General features: G+C 51.8%; 1 protein-coding gene across 1 annotated transcript in view; it reads right to left on the bottom strand.

Moving 5' to 3' along the window:
* The window catches only part of ARVCF (ARVCF delta catenin family member), a 50,091-nt gene extending 35,562 nt beyond the window's left edge, over positions 1 to 14,529 (bottom strand). Inside the window, exons 1-2 of the mRNA XM_047098274.1 lie at positions 14,345 to 14,529; positions 8,833 to 8,886 (exon numbers count right to left, since the gene is read on the bottom strand). The gene's annotated coding sequence lies outside the window, so the exon portion shown is untranslated. The remainder of the gene's footprint in view (positions 1 to 8,832; positions 8,887 to 14,344) is intronic.
* Between the last annotated feature and the right edge of the window lie 914 nt (positions 14,530 to 15,443).

The raw sequence follows: 15,443 nt of genomic DNA, 5'->3' as shown, positions 1-15,443 counted from the left end.
ATGTAGAAAATCCTCAAGATTATACACACATATACACACACACACACACACTCAGAACTGATAAACAAGTTCAGTGAAGTTATAGGGTACAAAATAAAAAAACAGAAATCACTAACAATGAGCAATTTAAAAAGGAAATTCAGAAAATGATTTTAGTTACAATAACATCAAGAAGAACAAACTACATAGGGATAAACTTAACAAAGGTGAAGAAGGACTTGTACACTGCAAAGTATATAACCTTCCTGAAAGAAATTAAAGATGACATACATAAATGGAAAGATATCTCATGCTTCTGCAATGGATGACTTGGTATTGTTAAGATGTCAATATCACCCAAAGTAATCTACAGATTTAATTCTGTCCCTATCAAAATCCCAATGGCATTTTTTACAGAAATAGAAAACTCCATCCTAGAAGCCATATGGAATCTCAAAGGGCCGAACAGCCAAAATAGTCATAAAAAAGAACAAAGTTGGAGGTCTCACACTTTCTGATTTCAAAATTTATTACAAAGCTATAGTAACCGAACTGTGTGGTCATAGCATGAAGGCAGACAAAGACCAGTGGAATAGAAAAGAAATAAATCCTCACATATATATGGTCAACTGATTTTTACAAGGATGCAGGAAGGAACTGTCTTTTCAATGAATGGTGCTGAGAAAACTGGATATCCACATGGAAAAGAATGAAGTTGAACCCTTATCTTACAACATATGCAAAAATTAACTCAAAATGCATCAAAGATCTAAACGTAAGACCTAAAACTATAAAACTCTTAGAAGAAAACACAGGGGAAAAGATTTGTGATGTTGGATTTGGCAATGATTTCTTGGATATGACATCAAAAGCATAGGCAACAAAAGTAAAAATAGATAAATCGAACTATATCAAAATTTAAAACTTCTGTTCAACTGACACAATCAACAGAGTAAAAAAGCAATATAGAGAATGGGAGATTTTCAAATCATGTATCTGATAAGGGATTAATATCCAAAATACATAAATAACTCCTACAACTCAACAACAAAAAACAAATAACCCAATTTTAAAAATGGGCAAAGGATGTGAACATTTCTCCAAAGAAAAATATATAAATGGTGAAGAAGTACATGAAAAGATGCCCAATCTTACTAATGTTAGAGAAATGCAAATCAAAAGCACAGTGAAATGTCACCTTACACTCATTAGATGGCTACTCTCAAAAACACAAAATAACAAGTTTTGGTAAGGATGTGGAGAAATTGGAGCTCTTGCACAGTTAGTGGGATGTAAAATGGTGTAGCCACTATGAAAATCAATACAGTGGTTCCTCAAAAACTTAAAAATAGAATTACTGTACGATCAACCAATTCCACTTCTGGTTATATATCCAAAAGAACTGAGAGCATGGTCTTGAAGACATATTATACACCCATGTTCACAACAGCATTATTCATAAGAGCCGAAAGGTGAAGCAACTCAAGTGCCTACCAATAGATGAATAGAAAAACAAAATGTGACACAGACTAATGGATCATGGACCATTATTATCAATGGAATGTTATTCCACCTTTAAAAGAAAGGAAATTTTGACACATGCTACAACATGATAAATCTTGAGAACATCATACTAAGTGAAATAATCCACTCATAAAAAGACAAATACTGTATTATTCCACTTTTAGGAGGCATCTAAAGTAGTCAAATTTATAGAAAGACAAAGTGGAATGGTGGTTCCAGGGACTAGGGGGAGGAGGTAATGGGTCCACCAATGTTCATTAATGGAAACAGAGTGTGAATTTTGCAAGATAAAAAAGTTCTGGAGATTGGTTGCACAACAATGTGAATATACCTACTGATACTGAACAATACATCTAAGAATAGTTACAATGGTCAATTTTGTGTGTATTTTATCAAATAAACATTTAAAAAGAGCCATCTTGTGTAATAACTTAGAATATGCAAAACATTCTTTTATTTTTTTTATTTTATTTTATTTTTTTTTTTCCCAACGTTTATTTATTTTTGGGACAGAGAGAGACAGAGCATGAACGGGGGAGGGGCAGAGAGAGAGGGAGACACAGAATCGGAAACAGGCTCCAGGCTCCGAGCCATCAGCCCAGAGCCCGACGCGGGGCTCGAACTCACGGACCGCGAGATCGTGACCTGGCTGAAGTCGGACGCTTAACCGACTGCGCCACCCAGGCGCCCCGCAAAACATTCTTTTAAATAAATAGATAAAAGATAAAAATTCAAGCATACATAGAGTTGACTATTTAGAAACAATGAAAAACTTATAAAGACATTATACACAAAAATGTATGGATTATAGAATGATGGTGGTCAGGGTTTGAGGGGTAGAGGAAATGGGGAAATGCAGGTCAAAGGTTATACACTTTCAGTTATAAGATGAGTAAGTTCTAGGGATCTAATGTACAGCATGGTGACTATAGTTAACAACACTGTATCGTATACTTAGAAGTTGCTATGAGAGAAGTCATTGGTTAATGCTCTCACCATAACAACAAAACAATGGTAATTATATGGGATGAAGGATGTGTCAACTAACTTTATTATGTTTACCACAAAACGTTTACCATTTTGCAATACACACGTGTACCAAATCATCACACTGTATGCCTTAAATTACACAATATTATATGCCAATTATATCTTGACAAAGCTGGGAAAAAAATAGCCAAAGCTATACTCAGAGGTAAATTCATAGTTTTAAATACTTTCATTAGAATACAATAAAGAATGACTATGAATACGAGTACACCAGAGCATAATGAAGAAACACTAAAACATCCTTTGCAGCAAGTTTCCTAAGTTTTCTCTCTGCCTATTTCTAAAGCTCCCCAAGGTATAATACCCAGACAATTTCTAACAGAGAGAATCAACAACATAACTGATTCCAAAATAAAGAATACTCAAATGTGGTTTAAAAAAAAAAAAAAAAAAAAAAAGAATGAAGGGGCGCCTGGGTGGCTCAGTTGGTTAAATATCTGACTCTTGATTTCAGCTTAGATCATGATCTCACAGTCATAGGATCTAGCCCAGCATAGGGCTCTGTGCTGGGTGTGGAGTCTACTTAAGATTCTCTCTCTCCCTCTGCCCCTGTCCCCCACTTGCTCTCTCTTTCTCTCTCTCTCAAATAAAAAGTTGAAAAAATTTTTTAAAAATTTAAAAAGAAGGAATATGAATAAAGTCCTCAAACCAAGATTCCCATTGAAAAGACCAATGCAACTCTGACCACCTTTTACATGCCAGAAACAGAAATTTCTAATGTATAGAGTTCAGAGAGAACAGGACCTAAAGAAGATACAGAAAATTAACCTGTAAGCCTAGGATCACACTGTAAAGTTCTGTCACCAGCTCTTAGGCCCCTGCACACACAAAACAGACACAATAAATCTAAACCTTCCCCTGCTGCCACAAATGGTACCAAAGGTGAGGGGGTGGGCAGTGGGGACACAGACCACCTTGGCCTCTGCTGGATTACAGGCCAGAGCGGAGTGGCAGCCACCATGGCACCTGGCAAGCAGCAGATTTCTGTTGCAAGAAGGAAGCAAGGATGAGCGGCTGGAAAACAGTATCCACACCAACAGAGTACTGTGGCTCCCGTGCAGGGGCTGTACTGAGGAATCACAGCACGTGCTCTATGCTGAGGCCAATTTTTGCAAGAAACTGGAGAAATGTCAGGAGAAGGACTGCCTCAGGCCCCTGAAGGCTCAAGAGAATGCTGCCTTGCTGAGGGCATCTCTACATCTAGAATGATGCAGAGAGTGAGTACATAGACCCTCACTCAGGCAGACCCTGCTGAGTCTGGAGGTGGGTGTGGCAAGAAGCAGGGCTGCTGCTGTCACAGGGACCAGGTATGGCTTTTATCCTGAAGGCAACAGGGGGCTCTCATGTGAGGGAGAAACCAGACAAATATTTGCTGAAGGAGTCAATAAGAAAACCAGGCCCAGCTCAAAAGCTTTCCCTGCCTCCCAACCAGCTTCAAGGAAGGGATAGCTGACACTCCTCCACTCTCACCCAGCCCCCTCCTCCCACCCAAGGCAGCTGTTCTCAGACCAGGGGTCTTGTCTGAGGTTCACTCCTCCTGCTCATCGACTGTGGGGGTTGCTCTAAGCAAGCAGAGCAGGACAGCTGGAGTCATGGAAGGGGGACAGAGTTACCAGGAGCAAGGGGGACGTGCCTGCCTGCGTGCTAGGCCCAGGCTTCCCACAGGGCACGAGGCTTCTGCCTGTTACAGATGGCCGCCTTCCCTGCACCATGCCCCTGGGGAATCGCCCACCCCCACCCCTGGCAACACTACACCTCTGGATGTATTGGCCCCATAAAGACAAGAGCCTGCAAGCAGGAAGGCTTAATTAAAAATTAACCAATGCCCTTGTTTCAAAGGTTTGGCAAATAAATGTCTGGAATTATTTCTTCAAATACAAATACTGAGATAGTCTCATTATAACCAATAGCTCCCTACAGATAGGCAAATGCCAGAGAACTGTCACCAAGAAGACTGGAAAGGGGAGGATGCGCTTGCCTGGAGCAGGCCTGGGAGCAAAGCCCAGCTCTGCTTGCTGAGCCTCAGTTTCCCCATCATAATCCCCCACCCCCTTGCTGGGAGGCCTAAAAGAGAAGATGGTTTTGGTCCCACACAAGTCCCTGCCTCAGTTGTGGTCCTAGCCATGGCCTGCCCACCCTGGGACTCTGGACAGATCACCTGCCACCCTGGGTGACAATGAGCCTGCCACTAACCCTGGACAGATGGCAGGTGAGGCTGATAGTCTGTGCCCATTGAGGGGGCAGGGAGCAAAATGGGGAACTTTGGTGCCATAGTCATTTGGCTTCTGTGGTTCAGTCTTGTGGCCTCTCCCAGCCCTTCACGCACACCCAAGGGAGCCTGGGCCAGCAGGATCCAGGAGGCACCTCCCTTGCCTTGATCTTGGGCCTGGGGTGTGGGAGGTGAACAAAGATGCTGTTTTGTGAAGGGTGGGCCTTGCTGGGGCTGAGACCCCTTTATCTACACCATCCCAGACTCCTCAGTGGCCCAGGCCTCACTTTCCCCATCTATATACTTGGTGCCCCCCACCCCTAGGCACTGTGGCTCAGATCCCATGGGCAGCAATGGCCCATGGGGGTGCCAGCATCTCCCTCCAGGGCAGAAAGTGAAGGCCCTGGGAGCATGGGATGGCAGCATCTCTGCAGCCTCATTATCTTGCAAAATGCAGAGAGCAGCAAGTACATTCAGACGAATGAATGGCCTAATTAGGATTTCACAGAGAGTGAAAATATTTTGAAAAGAAAAAGTTTAACTAAAGGCATATTCAAAATACCAAACTCATCAACTGCTAACATCAACCTGGCAAGATGTGCCATGGGGGTGGGGTACTTCTATCTCCCCACCTGATAGTGGGCAGTCTTCCTATGAGTGAGATAAGCTGGGGGTTGGGGGGCTGGGTAAATGCAGGGCCAGGGTAAATGCTACTGTGGGCTTGCAGAGACTGGCCAGGAGAGCCAGCACAGCACCATCTTGCCTGGTGGCCTGGGCGATGTAGGCCTCAGTAGGCTGGCCCTGCCGCACTGACCATACCACCAGCCATGAATCACCCTGTACGAGGGATGGCACAGCCAGAAGTTGGCGCAGCGCTCATACCATAACTGCAGCAGACCACCAGCTGTGCCAAGTTCTTCACAAGGCCAATAGGGTGAGCAGAGCCAGGGTATGAACCCAAGTCCCACCACATAGAATGTTCTTCCTTCTGCCCTGCCTGAGAAGAATAGGTTGTTGGAGTGGGAAGGGGCTTGGGGCTCCCCTGGGGATTTGCCCACCTGGATATGACCCATGAGTCTAATCACAAAGGCCCTCAGATGCCTGGCTGAGAGTCACAAAGGAGAGACAGCAGCCGGTCTGCACCAGGCTCTCCAGCCACACCAACAAGGGCCCAGCAAAGGCTCTACAAGGGCGGGAACCTCTTCTCAGTAAACAAGAGTGCTCAGAGGAGGGACAGGCTCTCTTGCAAAGGCTCCGAGCCATGGGGAGACCAGCGTAGGACATGCCACAGATACACACGCCATGGGGAGACCAGCGTAGGACATGCCACAGATACACACAGGGAGGGCCGACTGTCTCCAAAGAGTGCCAGGCTAAGGTGACTCCCACAGAAGTCACAGGGAGAGGGACCTGACAGAGTGGTTCCAACACACACATGTAGGGTAAACGTGCAGAATAACCATGACTTTTGAGGACAAAAGACTGATTGAGGGGAAGCTCTGGCCTGATCTTAATCTTTAACTAGGCAGTGGGTGTCGGCTAAGGGCTGGGAGCTTACCACAGACACCGTAAACCTGAACACATTACACGATGCTTCCAATTTTCAGTGACAGAAAATGTTAGCCAAGAAATGGTTCAGATACAAGTGAAAAACAAAGTTAAATCCTCACCTTCTGTTTCTATCAAAATAAATTCTAGATGAATGAAATCTTGAGTGTAAAATGTTAAACTACCTCAGGGTAAGATAAGGGTGTATTTACCTCATTAGGTGCTCAGGAAGGACAATGGGATAACTGAAAAGGGAAAACATTCAATGGATTTCACCACAAAATATGAAAGATCTCTGAAGATGAAAAACTGTCCTAAACAAAAATTGAAAGATGGAGAAAGAATGTGCAGTAGGCCAACAGATGAGGGATGAATTCATACTTTAATAATAAAGACTCCTATCAATGGCTGAGATACACATCAAAACGCCAAAAAACCCCAGCATGGGGCAGGTGGTCACAGGAGCATAGCCATGCTCAGCACAGCTGCGTGGAGGCCAATGACAAGGTCACTGAGGGGCAAGGCCAGGCTGGGGGTGGTTTCCCAGAGGTGGTATTGGTGCTGGCATGGCTGCAATGGAGGGCACCCATGTACCCCAGGTATCAGCATCACTCCCTTACTGCCTTCTGGCTCCCCCTTCTCGGGGAGCCCTGCTACTCTCTTCACTACCTGGCAATTCTACAGGTGGTCACTTTCTCTGTAGCTGCTTCCTCAGCCAGGCTGGGGGCTTCCCAGGGGCATGTCTGTGCCTGATGTGGTCACAAAACCCAGTGTCTGATATAGAGCTCAGCACAGGGGTGCTGAATGGCTGAAGGCAAGTATGGGAGATACATGGGTGCTTGCCATCGATTGCTGTCTCAATTTAGTCCCAAGGCCTCCCCATCCCTATCTCCCTTTTGATGTGGGCAGGGCTGCACCCCAGGGCCTACAGAACAGGGAGCCCCTAGCCAGGGCCCAGGTTCTGCTTCCCAGTTTGTGAAACGGTTTCAGCCCAGAGCAGAGATGGCACAAACGCCACTACTATCCCTCCAGTGCCCATGGCAGACATGACTAATCAATTACTATGGCAGACAAGAATAATCAATCACCACATTCAAGAAGAGCAGGACAGAAACAAAAGAGAGGAAAAGGCAGAGAGAAGCACGGAGAAGACAAGAGAAAAACTGGGAGAAGACCAGGAGGAGGTGGCAGGGATACACAGGGACAGAAAACAAGCAAGCAGTGCTAGGAAAGCGGGCAAAAGCAGCAGGCAGGATAAGGGAGACCCTGTGACCAGAGCTATCATTTGGTGTTTGGCTGGTCTGCAGACCTGAGGCCTGGTGGCCTACCAGGAGTTAAGGGGGGCAGGGGCCAGCCCCCTGTCAACCTTGCCCCTAGAAACCATGTCACTCATGCCACAAAGCAATGCCAGGTTCTGAGCCAGGATGCAGCCTGGGCCTCTTCATCCCAATCCAGAGGTCCCCATGTGGCCCAACAGCCCACGACTGAGATGCCTGGCCTGACCTTGATCTGCCCAGGTGGTACACCACCAAATGGCAGCTTCCCACACCCACGGTCATGTGGAACAAGGAAGAAGGAGCCAGGCCCTGTCCCTCCCTGTTCTATAGCCCTTGGCATAGAACACTGAGGTGTCTAGAGGCCTGGGGTCTCCCAAGTTTGTCGCCTCTGCCTTCTCCCCACCACTTGAGTATGTCACTGGCTGGGCCAGGCTGTCCCCGCTGGATACACAGTACCACTGAGAATTCACAGGACTGGGTTGACCAAGCCTCCCATGGAGACATCACCCAGTGGGGCAGGAGCAGATGCCCAGGCTGGGGACTGGGCACCCATACTGGTGGAACAAGAGCGACCAGAGGCATTTTTATGAGGCATCTCTGTAAATACAGCCACCACAGCAAACCCTGAAAGACCAGGGTTCGAACAGGACATACCTTCCCACCATTCAGAAGGACCTGGGGGACACAGGGACCACACAGCCTCCCAACTCTGCCATACTTCCCAAGCACCATACCCTAGTCTTGCTGGAGGAGTGACTACCAGATGAACCCACAAACACAGATAACATCCAAGGACACGGGCCAGCACGTGACGGCCTGTCCCCAGCTGGTAGCTCTAGTCTCCCCTGGGCAGCAGGGACCACCTGAGCTAAGAGCCAAGCCTGTTGGGCTATGCCAATACCAGACATGGCTATAGCAGGCATCCAAGTCAAGGTAAGTGAGGATCAGATCCAGCCAATGTCCTGGTTGGTCCACCCCACTGCAGGCTCACCCCTCAAGCCAAATATCAACCTGGTGGCTGCTGACCACACTCAGGCCATCCATGAGTCCAAGCACTGGGAGGCCCCCATGCCCACCCCTGTCTAGCGTTGGGGCTGTGCCCACCCAAGTGAGGCTGACCAGAAGAATACACCACCCTGGGTCATAGTCCATCCCTCAGTCAACCACACCTGCCAGGCCCACTAGGACACTCTGCTGTCCTATGCAAAGAGGGGGATATCCCCAGGCTAAGCCTTGGTTGCTTACCTATCTGGAGGGGAGATTAGCATGTCCCAACATCCATGCTGATGTCTCCAGATCCTGCAGGAAAACCAGAGGATACCTTGTGAAGCCAACCTGTTGGGCTAAGTCCCTTCTAGATGAAGCCAGACCCCTGGTGGGGGCACTGTCATCCCTGACCCCGAGGTCATCCTGTGGCGCTCCTGATGTGTACCCACACGTTCATGCACATTCTCTTATCCCCACTCACCTGGACTACCGCTACCACAGTCCCTTGTAAATATTTCTAATGCTGTTGACTAGCTCCTTCAACACTGATTGTTCAACTCTAGAATGATAATAACGTCTTCCCCATTCCAGAAAGCTGGGTGTGTCTTGTTGTGATAAACAGCACAGCAAGGAGAACTTCTGCACCAGGATCTCACTGGCCCTACCGAGTCGAACCCAACACCCGCCTAGTCCTGCTCTCCCCACCTGGACCCCACTCCTGCCCTGTGTAGCAGGCCACCTGCCTCTCCTGATGCTCCTTGGGGCCAGCCCAGAACTCATGTCCCTGTGAGAAAGGCAGCCTAACTTCAAGATCCCAGGACCCAGGGGCCAGAGCTATAGCTAGGAGTACCTCACATGCAGGAGCTGTAGCCCCGTGGGCTTCCTGTCTCAGCCCATGACTCAGGAGACACATTCCCTGTCATTTTATCTAGGCCTGGGGACGATGCCAGAGAGTGTGTTATAAAAATGAAAAAACAGGGTGGTGGGGCACCTGGCTGGCTCAGTTGGTAGAGCATGCAACTCTGAATCTTGGGGTTGCTAAGTTTGAGCCCTACGCTGATTGTAGGGTTTTAAAACAAAACCCAAATCTTTAAAACAAAAACCAAAAACCAAAACCAGGGTGGCACAGAGAGGAGCGGAGGTCTGAGAAAGTCATCCCTGGGGGGTCAGGGGTGATAGAAGCTCTCTCCCCTGGGCTCTACAGTGTTTTCCAGATTGTTCCGAGCCTCTAATTTCCTCTTGTGGACATGGGCTATTTGGGGGCCCTGCGAGTGGGTGTCCTTGCCTCACAGTAGCCCCTTCATCATGAGGAGGGGTTCTGAGTCACAGTGGGATCAATGGAGGAACAGGATGCATCGGTTCAGAGGCAGGAAAGAACGGTGGCCTGAGCCAGGGAGCCAGGCATGTTTGCACGTACGCCTGTATCTGTGCACACTCACTCTTGTGTGTGCCTGGAAGGGCAATCTGGGAGGGAGCCTGCCCCCCTGCTGCATCCACCCTGCCTGCAGCAGAGGACCTACTGTTCCTACGCTGAGGTCCGAGGCTCAGGGAGCAGCTTTGCTTGGAGTGTGACATTTCTGGGACACTTCTGCTTTTGGTTTAAATGTTTATATAGGTTTTGTCCCACGGAGCACCACATGCCTTCCTTAGTCCTGATAACTGCTGGCCTGGCCTCTTGTTCAGTGCTGGCCTTGTGCAAAGCTTCACGAGGTGCTGCCAAGTGCCTCATCTTACTCTTGCCAAGTGCCCTGGATTGGCTCAACACCCCATTTTACAGATGGGGAAACTCGGTCTAGGATTTGAACTCAGATCTTCCTACTCCCTGCACCCCCACATCAACTGGGGATATTTGGCTACAAGAAGAACATGTTCCCTCCCGTGGGGCTCTGGCCAGGCTCAGAGCTCCATAAATACAGAGGAGAGCCAGTATTAGACACCAGTGGGGGGTAGGGGAGGGCATTTGCAGGGCTGCTGTTGGGGGGAGGGCACTAAAGGTTTCCTGCAGGAGGGTAGGGGGAATGGGAGGGTCTGGAGGATGTAGAGTGGTGGCAGCTTTGGAAGGCCCCAGGTCCCTGGGGTGCCCCTGTCACAGGACACTACATAGGTGGGGGCAGGGCAGAGCCCTGAGGGAGTGGACATACGTGACATACGAAAATAGAATCAGTGATGGGATTTGTGATGAGAGCGCAGGGGGTACCTGTCTTGAGAATCCTTTCTTAGAGCCCTCTCAGGGCTGACTTGCAGGCTTTGGGGTCACTCATCTGGCCAAGGACACCTGAACAAGGGAGCCTGGGGCTGAGGGGGCCACCAAACCTGCCCCTTATCGGGCTCCATCCTCAAATGGGGAGGGTCCTGAGAAATGGAGCAGTTCCATCTGCCTATAGTAACCTGGGCCTCCTTTTGCCATGGGCCTCCTCACACTGGTGCCTCAGAAATCTGTCCAGTCTGCCCCCAGTCTTGGGAAGGTCTGCTGCATCTCAGGTGGGGGCAAGAGCCCAGGACACAAGGGGCTGCCAAACAGCCAGTCCTGCAAAGCCATGGACTTGTCGTGTGTCCGTAGCATGAGGCAGCTCCATGAGCACAAATGGAATCCAGAGGAGAGACAGGGCCCAGGCTGGGTGGGTGGGGCAGGCAACTCAGGGCTGTGGCAGGTGCTGAGGAACCCGCGTGGGGGGTCAGGCAGGTCTGCCTAGGAACCTGCTCTGCACTCAAGCCTCATGCCCTCCTCCACCATGAGAAATCCCAATGTGCTCTTCCAGGCCCCTGGCCACTTTGGATACAATGTGAAAAGGCACCCACTTCTGTTGCACCTTCTTTCACAAATGAACAGAAGAAGTGCAGCCTCATCCTGACTGGCTGGCTCAGAATCCTCACCTGGGTGGTGGCAGGGTCAGCTAAGGAGGCCCTTGGGGCACAGGCCTGAAGAAGGCCTCACTCAGGGCCTTTCGTTGTCCTTGCCCAAGCCCCATTCAGTCCCTGCATCTCCTCTTGCCTGCACCAAAGGTGATGAGGGGCTCTGGTGGTTACTGAGGGGCCTCGCCCCAGGGATCCTTGCTCCTCTCCAGCTTGTACCCTGGACAGGCAGACTGGAGAAAGCAGAGCTCTGGCCCTACCAGGTGCCTCAGGGAGGGGTCCCAGCACAGAGGGAGGCTGGGTGGAGCCAGTCTTGCCTGCCATGGTGGTCCCTGGTGCCCTCTGGTGGCCGTATTCAGCTAGTTGTGGCTTTGCTAGAGGCTGTTGGCTCTTCAGGATCCACTGAAGCAGTGGGAAGGGCCTGTGCCTGACACACAGTAGGGGAAAGGAGGAGGGAAAGATGTGGATGAATGAAATGGGTGTCCATCAGCTCAGGGCCTGACCTGTGAAATAAGCTGAGATGTGCAGCTGTCCCAGTCAGGAAAGCCCAATATGGGATCCCTGACCCCATGTTCCCTCTGTTTATTCCCTGATTCTGGGTCTTCTGCTGAGCAGCCCAAAGCAGCATCGTGGTCTTGATGGAGGCTGATGTCAATAAAACAGATGCCTTCCCCTGACTTGAGCCGCCACTGAGAAGTTCCCAGAACCCCTTTTGACCCCCCTGGCAGTCCTCAGGGCTTGCCTCTAGGACAAGCTTGACCCCCACTTCCTCCCACTGCTGAGGCTAGGCCAGGTCACAGGGCAGATGCTAGGGGCTGGCTAGAGCTCTAGCATGCCTAGTGTCCTTGCTTCCCAGCTGTGTGTAACTCTTGGCTCCTCTGGAAGGTGTAGGATCCTACTGCTCATGCCCCTCAGGCCTGGCCCCTGGGGAGAAGGGAGTGCAGTATATCTACCTTGAATCCTTATGCAGCATAAATAGGGATGGAAGTACAGTCCTGCCTTTACAGAGCCTCAGAGATGCAGAGACCCCTGGAACTGGGAAGAGACCTGAGGGGCCACCTCTGGAGGGGGTGCCATGCAACCCCAATATGGCATGGTGGGGGGCTAACTTAGCAGGACTGAGGACTGGCCCAGTTTATCTGGGAGGGTCTTGGTCAGCAAGTATTTGCGTCTGTAGAAAAGACTATAAAGAAGATCAGGGCAGGGCTGGCTTGGCTGTGACCTTCCTAGGCCAGCACCAGACACCTGAGCATAGTGAGTGCTCTGTGCCCAACCCCGTGCTGGGTGCTAATGGACCATAGACTTGAGGGAGCAGGGGACAGACATGGCACTGTGGGTGGGACAGGGCAAGGCTGGGGGAAAGCATGCATTCTTTTTTTTTTTTTTTTAACATTTATTCATTATTGGGAGACAGAGAGAGACAGAGCACGGGCATGGGAGGGGCAGAGAGAGGGGGAGACACAGAATCTGAAGCATGCTCCAGGCTCTGAGCTGTCAGCAGAGAGCCCGACGCGGGGCTCGAACCCATGAGCAATGAGACCATGACCTGAGCCAAAGTCTGACGCCTAGCTGACTGAGCCACCCAGGTGCCCCAGAAAGCATGCATTCTTGATTCACAGCCCCGCTTGCTATGGCAAGACTCAAGGACTGGATCACCTGCTCAGGAACTACTGGCCATGGGCCCAGTATACTGCCTAGAGGCTCTGACTGTCTCCTGTGTCCAGAACTGTCCCAAGTCCAGAGATACAGTGAGCACAGGACAGGCAGGACTTGCTCTGGACCAGCAGACCTCTGGTGGTGGCCCACATCTCTAGTGGTCGGGGCAGAGGGAGGGGATGGAGGCTGTCAGTCTACCTTTGCTGCATGTCTTCATGGGAGGAGATTGCCCTCTAAGCCTTAGTTAGTTGCCCAAGCCCCTGGGCTTATAAATCCTGACTTGGTGTGTGCCCTGCACAGTGATGCAGGTGACAACAGGAAGGGGTGTGAGAGACGGGTGATCACCTGAGGTTACATGAAGAGCCTAGCCCAAAGGATGAAACCCTGTTGGGGTGATACTTTTCCATGTTTCTAAACATGATTGGGTCTAAAGGGAAAACAAAGTCCCTGAGCAATGTTTTCAGTGATAACGCTACACATAGGTTAGAAACGGTGACACGTTGTAAGTACCCAACGTTTAATTAAAGATTAAAATGGTAAGGCTCGGGATATCAGGCTGCCTTCCCTGGGGGAACACCTCGGCAAACCTAGGCTGAGTACCACCCCAAGTGGGGAGGACGCACCTCTGCCACGGGCCCGGTATCCCACAGAGGGGACTCAGGGGTGTCAGGAACGGGGGATCCCCGGTCGGGGCGGCCCCGGTTCAGGGCACCAGGCAGGAACCCCGGGTGGCATCCCCTCCCTCGTCCTCTAGGCGGCGGGAGCACCAGGAGCGGGGACATCCCCTTGGCCCCGCCGTGCCCTCGCGCGTTCCGGTGGCGCGCCGCCCCGGGAAAGTTCCTCCGGCCCCGCCGTCCCTCTGACCGCTGGAAAGTTTCCGTGGCTACGGGACCCCAGCCGCAAGGCACCTGGCGTCGCGCAGGGCAGTAAAGGCTGCGGGTTCCGGCCGAGTCTCCACGGGGACGCGCGGTGCGGGATGCCCTGGCCCAGTCGGCAGGGCCCCGAGACCGCGCACAAAGGGACCCGCCCCCGTAGTTCAGGGTCTCGCGCACCGCAGCGCCGCAAGGTGCAGGTGGGGCGGGGCCCGGCTTCTACCCCGGCAGCTACACCCGGCCAGACGTCGATTCCCGGTTCAGGACCCCATCTCGACCCAGCCCCTGATAGACCGCAGTTGCGAACCCGTCCCGGACCTCTGGCCTCGTCCCAATCCGGGCCCCGACCTCCGGACCCCGCCCCCCCCCCCCCCCCGGCCCGAGCCTACCTGGAGCGCGGCGTGGGCGGCCCCGCAGCGTGGCCCCCGCCCCCAGACGGGCGTCCCCAGGTCTCTCGGCGCACGGGGCGCGGCGTCCCCAGGGCGAGGCGCGGTTAGCGGTCCGCGGGGGCTCAACTTGGACGGGTGCAGGGGCGGACCCCTCCTGGGCCCAGCGTGCAGCCCCAGGGCCAGCCCTTCCCACCCCTCGCGCGGCCCGTGCGCAAAGCGGGTCTGGCCAGCGACGCGACCCTCCGCCCCGCCCCCTCCGAACGCGAATTTTCCGATTGGTCGGGAGACCCAGCGCGGCCCGGCAACCGGCGTCAATTGGACGGGCGCTGGGAGACGCCGGCTTGCCATTGGGTTCCCGGGGTGTCCGTCCCGGCCACGACCGGCCCCTTCGTGGAGGGGCCGAGGCCCGGGCACCTGCCGGGACCGCTGCGGCGGCCGCCGGATCCTCGGGGCCGCCCACTCTCGGCCGCCTTCCAGGATGTCCCCGTGCCGTCCGCCCCGAGCGGGGATTGGCAGACCCCGTGCTCCTTTCTCGGTTTCCAGTCTCGCCGGAACCGTCCCTAGTTCGCTAGGGTCCTTTCTCCGGCTCCTGCTGTTCGCCGGGAGCAGCGCGCCGCGCCCTCCTCTCAATATCTGATGGTATTCTTTACGCAAGCCGCGCGCGAGAGAGTTCCACTGACTTCCCATTTTTACAGATGGGAAATTGAAGCTCAGAAAGGTTCTCACTTGCTTTAGGTCACCTGGCTCAAATCTAGTCCGTCACACTCTAGGGCCTATGGGTTCTCAGAGCAGAGATACGGGTCTGAACTTGGCTCAGCGAGGCAGGATGGAAGCCGTGTTTCTGAGGCAGAAAGGGCCTTTCGGTGAACCAGAGGTTTTCCTCCACCAGGTCTGAATCCACGGACACTTTGACTCAGCCCACCCTGCAGGACTGCCACAGGAGTGCCCTCCCTAACCTCCTCCATCAATCACAGCTCAGGGCCTGGGGGTGGGGAGGAGTTGTTATACCCCCCACCCACACAAACACTTCCTGGTGTCCCATTTTCTCCACCCTACTTGGGGTCTTGGAGGAACACTGTGGGGTACAGCCACCTGAGTA

Source organism: Lynx rufus, unplaced genomic scaffold (assembly GCF_022079265.1).
Source record: "Lynx rufus isolate CCGP_SWC_20201006 ecotype Redwood Valley unplaced genomic scaffold, mLynRuf1.p SCAF_45, whole genome shotgun sequence".
NCBI classification, from domain to species: Eukaryota; Metazoa; Chordata; class Mammalia; order Carnivora; family Felidae; genus Lynx; species Lynx rufus.
The sequence above is the reverse complement of the archived record's forward strand: the minus strand, read 5'-3'. Positions and strand labels throughout refer to the sequence as shown.